Source organism: Pelodiscus sinensis, unplaced genomic scaffold (genome assembly GCF_049634645.1).
Source record: "Pelodiscus sinensis isolate JC-2024 unplaced genomic scaffold, ASM4963464v1 ctg35, whole genome shotgun sequence".
In the NCBI taxonomy this organism is placed as follows: domain Eukaryota; kingdom Metazoa; phylum Chordata; order Testudines; family Trionychidae; genus Pelodiscus; species Pelodiscus sinensis.
In genome coordinates, this window is record NW_027465908.1 from 5521235 (window position 1) to 5528147 (window position 6913).

A 6913-nucleotide genomic window follows, 5' to 3' on the forward strand; every position below is an offset into this window, starting at 1 on the left:
GGTGTCATAATGACAGGAGTCTGAAGAATGGATGAGATAAAATGATCTAAATAGCTCTTGTTAGAGAATGCTCACAGGAATCTGGATGCACGCTCAGAAGGCAATATTGTGTTGAATTTAACTAGGAACTACAAATAAATGGAGATGTGTGCGTTTCTCCTCACATCATACGTTATTTATGTTGCATTCTATGGTATCCTGTTTCTTTCACATTCCAAGATGATATGATTTACTTATATCCATTGTCATTGCAGCTCTCATTTCTTCACCTGATTCCATGCTGAGTGAGGCACACCTATTGTTTTGAGAAGGAAAATGCTTTCTTCATGGATGCTGTAAATGGTTTAGCACACTGCACATTGCTTTCAGCACTGCTTCACATGCTGCTTATGCTGTATATATGTCTCAGGGATGCTACAGAAATCGATTTACATTGGGTTCATATTGCATCTGCATGCACCGCTTCTGACAGAAGAATCTCCCATTGGCATATTTGCACTGATATTCCTTTATTCCTAAAGCAGGAGTGGTGAACCTAAGGACTGGGAACCAGATGTGGTCCCTAGCCTGCCTGAATCAAGCCCTCGAGGCTTGGCGCTCTCCCCATCCCAGCATTGGGGAGCCTGTGTTGGTGCTCCAGACCCCTCCCCCTGCTGTCCCTCCATAGGTCTGGAACACATAAAATCTACTAGCCTGTGCCGCCCCCCTCCCCCCCCCAGGCTCTGGTGAGTGAAGGGAATGTGAAGAATGTCTTTCTCCTCAGTTGGGGGCCGCATCAGAGGATTATTTTTCTCACTTGTGTGTAGCCCCCGTCTTGATTTTTCTGTGGATCAACGGCCCCTGACCCAAAAAAGATTCTTCATCCCGTCCTAAGGTGCTCAACTTCTACACATGGAGAGGAAAAACACAATATTTGGAAGGAGAAATGTATACCTGTAGAAAATGATCCATGGATACAATGCAGAGAGTATCCCCTCATTATGCCAGATTTTGAAGTATCCCAGACAAATGGAAGGCCCTGACATCTAAAAATGTAGACGCCCAAGAAAAGATCTTTTATGTATAATGTAATGGAGGCACCAGTTTCTCTATCAAATTTCTCTATCCCTTCCACAGTTTAGGGACACACACCCTTACCCAATTCCTAGGTCTCAGGGCATAACTTCCTGCAGGTTTGCAGGATCTTTTGCCATTGAAAGAGCCTTACACAGTAATATTCTTATTCTCTATTTATTGACAATTCCCAAGCAAGCAGAATGCACATGCTACACATACGGGCTGTGTCTACACTGGGCCACTTATTCCGGAAAATCAGCCGCTTTTCCGGAATAAGCTGCGAGCTGTCTACACTGGCCCTTGAATTTCCGGAAAAGCAACAATGCTCTACTGTACAAAATCAGCCGCTATTCCGGAAAAACTATTCTGCTCCCGCTCGGGCATAAGTCCTTATTCCGGAACACTGTTTCGGAAAAGGGCCAGTGTAGACAGCCCAGTAGTCTTTTCCGGAAAAAAGCTCCGATCGCGAAAATGGCGACCGGGGCTTTTTTCCGGAAAAGCACGTCTACATTGGCCACAGACGCTTTTCCGGAAAAAGGGCTTTTCCGGAAAAGCAGCCTGCCAATGTAGACGCTCCTTTTCCGGAAAAACTGAAAACGGAATAGTATTCCGTTTTAAGCAGTTCCGGAAATTCATGCCAGTGTAGACACAGCCACAGTGTCATGCTCACCAATTCTGATAAAGGTGGGCAGACTTTCCCTGTTGGCCAGGCAAGGTCAGTCTCTTTGGATCTTAGCTGCTGCACGTCATGGTCGTGTGAAGGAGTTCTGGCAGCTTTGGTCTTAGGCTGTATCTTGGAGGTGAGTTCTTCCAGGTCTTCCCTCCTTCTTGATCTTCCTTTCCTTTCCCTTTTCCGTCTTCCTTCTTCTTGGACCCCAGTTTATATAGTGTAAGCTATACCATAACCAGTTATTTTTGTATAATTTTACTAACCAATCATACCATACTGTAACAGAATTACCTAACCAATCATACCCCACCACCTTAGTTGATTTACACCTAGCAAAATTAATTATACAGCAGACAGAAACAGTTACAAACCAGACAGAGCTCACACAGACAAACAATAGGAAAGTAAGGACATAATCATAGAATGTGGATTCCACAACCTCTTCTATTGATAAACAGTTTCTTGCCAGATGAAATGCTGTTAACTAAGTTTTCTCTACCCATGTCGATACCTATTTCTTATCTGGTGACAAAGGGTGCTATTAGGACAAGGTCTCCTTCTTACAGCATAGTGTGACACTATTTTAATGCAATTTAGATAGAATGTGAGAATGTGACTCCAGGCTTTACAGCTAATGGCTGCTGCTCTTCAGTCTGGCTGCAGAAGAAGGCTTTAGTTTAGGCCTTCCAATATGGCTACAGAAAAACCATATTGTTACAGGATTAACAAAAACTCAACAAACTTTCCACATAATTAAAATTAATTGCAATCTTATGAATAGACTATATTTGAAGAAAATAAGTTGTAATTAAGCTCAATATTAATGAGACTTGTATCTTGTTTTTATGGTTACATAGGCTACAGCCTGGATAAACGGTTCATATAATCCTTAAATTGAGCCACTGAATCACTGTCAGCTCACCCAATTACCACCCTTCCTCAACAGCTAATCTGCATGGAACATTTCTGTTGGGTGTAAAGAGTCAGAAGGAGACTGGAGTCATGTCAAGGGATTTCATTGATTCATCTGTCACTGCTCTTTAAAAGTCCCATAGAGTACGTCTACACTTGCTCCCTAGTTCGAGCTAGGGATGCAAACATAGGCAACCGAAATTGCTAATGAAGCGGGGATTTAAATATCCCGCGCTTCATTAGCATGATCTCGCCGGCGCGTTACTCCACTCAACAGCTGATTCGAACCAGGAAGTGCGTGCTGGGACGCATTAGTTCGAACTAAGGGGTCACAAAATCTGATGATTCTCAGCCCTGACCATTGTTCAATGCAGATATAGTGGTTTTTTTCCTTACTAGTTGGATCTCTTTCTAAGGCTGCATTTTTTTTCTTACCTCTTCTGCTCTTTGCCCAGTTTTTAGGATTGAGTACTACACATAGTACTCAATGTATATGTACCATCACTCATCAGTGTAACATTTCTGTTTTCTTTTCCCCAGAGTTTAATAGCATGAATGTATATGAAGTCACATCTCATACCCTACTTTCTTCCATCACTTCTTGGGTTGAGCAACACGTGTGCACTGTATTTCTTAGCATAAGGGAGCCAGTGGATGATAGCACGACATACTGTCTAGTACAGAGGTGGGCAAAATCCTCTCAGTGGGCTGAATTTGGCCCATGAGGCAGTTCTAGGCCCCACCTCCTAGCGCAGGAGTTGGCAACCTACGGCGCACATGCCTCTTATGGCACGCAAGACAATTTTCAGCAGCATGTAGGAATGAGCTCAGCCCCGTCCTTCCTCCCACGCATAGCCGCTGGTGAGTGCTCCCTCCTCCCTTCAGTGGGTTAGGCTGCGGTGGGAGGAGGCAGAGTACTATGGCAGGCTCTTCTGTGGCACTTCAGCCAGGACTGGAGGCTCTGCTGCTGCGGCCACATAGTCTGGGGCTGGCCCCAGAGGCTGGATGTGCTGCTGCTGTTGCCATGCAGTCTGGGGCTGCGTGGCTATGGCAGTGGTATATCTGCCCTCTGGGACCAGTCTTGGACCACGTGAATCACAGCCTTGGAGCTGGCCCCAGACCACAGCAGCAGTGGGGCCTCTGAGGCAGCCCCAGACTGTGACAACAGCATCAGTGGAGCTCCAGGGCCGAGGCCAGACCATGTGGGCTCTGGCAGCGGGGCCTTCCTCCAGGGTGGCCAGGACAGCATGGCTGCGGCCGTTGCTGCAAGGGTGCACGAAGCCAGGTAAGGTTCCGCCTCATGCTCAGCCCCCCCCCCCAGCAACGCCCTCACTTCCCTCCCTCCCCAAGACCCGGCACCCCCAACTTCCTCCAACACACTCCCTTGTTACTGCACACTCTCTCTTGGCCAGACACCCAGTCCTCCTCCTTCGTCCACATTGCTCCTGCACCCTCTCTCCTGGACACACACTTCACCCTCCCTTGCTTCTGCTCCCTCCACCTGGCCAGACACCCTATTCCCAGCCTGTTTCTGCACTCCAACTCCCTCCCAGATCCTGCACCTCATCTCTATCCTACTTGCTGGCAGCCCTGTCTTATGCACTAAATCCCTCATTTTTGTCCCTATCCCAGACCATAAGGTGGTCCATAAAATCCACTAACTCCAGAACCTGAGAAAAGTAAATTTGGCCTATGGGAAGCCTTGAACCTCAGTCCCCACCTTTCTTTTCCCTCACTCTGTCAGGCTGGGGCACCAGAGGAGTGAGAGGTCTCAGTTGGGGCCACATCAGGGTTTTTGGAGGAGTTTTTTGCTTCTCACTTGTGTGGTCCCCAACTGATTTTTCTGTGAGTCAATGACCCATGACCCAAAAAAGGTTCCCCACCCCTGCCATAAATAAAGAAAACATTGAAATCTTTTGTGTTGGACATAATATTTTACTTAGTTTATCAAACTTCTTTTTAAACACACATAAGAAAGATAAAATGCTTAATCTGTTTCATAATTTAAATTAAACCATTCTCCCTAGCTGCAGCTGGTTCAGAAAATAAGGTCACCGTACCCAGCCCCCCTTACCTCCTTTCCTCCCTCCTTCCCCCGGCACACAGATCCGTGAATAAGTTAAATATCAGAATGACACTTCTGAAAGATTGCCAACTCCTGCAAAAAGGTAAGATCTGCACCTTAATTTATTAATGAAGTGGCTATAAATAGGACTATTGTTGACTTTAAAAGGTATCCCCGGCACTCGGACCCCTACATAGAGGTGAATAAGTCAGATCTTGGCACTCCACCTATGAAAGGTTGCTGACCCCTTTGTGTTGCCTGGGAGCCAGAGATACATGAGCCCTTTCAATTGCTTTTATTTAAAGGGCTCGCGCTTGCTGGGCGGTTGCGTTGCTTGGCAGCCACCCGGCAGGCACAAGCCTTTTAAAGAAAAGCAATTGAAAGGGCTCACAGCTCTTGGTTCTACTGGCCCGTTGCCTGGGAGCTGTGTGAGGTGTGAGGCCTTTCAGCTGCTTCTATTCAAAGGGCTTGTGCCTGCCCAGCAGCTCCCAGGCAACAGGTTAGCAGTGGGGCCAGGAGCTGCCAGCTGTGTTATGTGAATTCTAAGCCTCCGCCCCAGACAACTCTGGAAGGAGACTAGCCCACAGCACCCTCCCATCTGCTCTAGGTCTCTTCCATTGGCTAGAAGTCAGGGCAGGGACTTTAGGCCAAGCAAAGCTCTGGGCAGGGTAGTTCTCAACCCTGCCCCTTCCACCCAAGGCCCTGCCCCTTCCGCCCGAGGCTCGCGGCCACTTCCGAAATTTGTGAAGTGGCCCCCCTTCAAGAATGATTGCCACCCCTGGTCTAGAATCATAGTAATACACAAAAGCCTCTTTCCTCCATTTGTTGTTTTTCAGTAAGCAATAGTATTAATTTTTCCATCACTGCCCAGGGTGATATTAGAGTAAAGCTTTCCAGAATTATTATTTAATGCATTCTAGGGATGGCCTGTGTAAGATGCATGCACTCTAGTCCTGTCAGGCTTATTCATTGTTTGTGAGATTAACAGAAGGCAGAAAGTGCCTACTTTTTTCTTCTTTGATTTTTTTACCTTGTGAGTGACAAACCAAATGCCAGTATTTGGGAATAAATTATAATTATAATAATTTGCATTTAAAATATATATACATGATAGCATCAGTGAGAGACCTTCTGCTTTCTTATTGGTGCACAAGCAAGTGCTGGCATCAGATCAGCCTCACTAGACTGCCAGCGTAAAATAAAGTTAATTGGACTTGCTGAAAAATCAATTGGGCTCAGCCTCATGTTAATTCCTGAGACTATGATTTAATATGACATTGGAGACGAAGCTGGGTAGGTGCAGAATGACTGACTAAACCAATCAACAAAGCAGTAAATTACACTTCAGAGATTCCCAATGGCAGCTTGATAGGCTCCAATAAAATCGCAAGGGGTGAATAGCATGGAAGCAATTTGTCAAGATTTCCAGGCTTCCATCGATTAGAATTTAAGCTTCAGTGTTCTTTCTCTCTCTGTTTAAAAAATGTCTAGTTTAATAGTATCTGAAATACCATCAGGGATTGCAGATCTGTGCACATGCAGAGTTGCCTCTAAACTCAGAATCACTTTAGTGTTGTACTCAAAATTAAACAAATCTATTGAGAAACCAGTTCTTGCCTCTAAACATGACAATTATTTTTGTGAAAAGACTAAGGTTCAATTCCTAGCCCTGTCTCTTGATCCCTAAGCCATTAGAAGCTGAGAAAGCTGTAGAAAAATCACCTTGTTTCCAGAAAGAAGCAAACCCCTTCTGATCAGTTCAGGAGCAGCGGTCATGAGCTTCAAAGTAAATCCAGTCGAACCCTAAATTGACAGGTGGCCACTATATTGTGATTACCTTCAGGGAGGGGAAATGAAAGGTGTGACAGGTTGGGTCCCAGAGTTCCCCTTGAGGCGGTCACCTGATAGGCTGTTCATACTCCCTGTTCTCTGAGGCACCCCATCATGCGATCTTGCTGAGCCAGTAGCTCTGGACTCCCCCAGCAAGGCACAGAGTTCAGGTTACTGCTCACAGCAGCATAACACAGACATTGAGAACAGCTCAGCTCTGTAAAGGCTCAGTCACGGAGACTTTTCACAACTCCCTGGTGTACAGCCCCAGTGGGATCAAAAGCCCAGATAAATCTCTCTTACTCTGTATAAAAGTTTTACACAGAACAAGTTCATAAAGTGAAAGAGAGATATGCAAGCTGTTGTTCCCGCCACCACCC

General features: G+C 45.9%; 1 protein-coding gene across 5 annotated transcripts in view; it reads left to right on the forward strand.

Moving 5' to 3' along the window:
* LOC142824491 (PR domain zinc finger protein 10-like) overlaps positions 1–6913 on the forward strand; it is a 105819-nt gene that overhangs the window by 10456 nt on the left and 88450 nt on the right. The window lies entirely within an intron of this gene.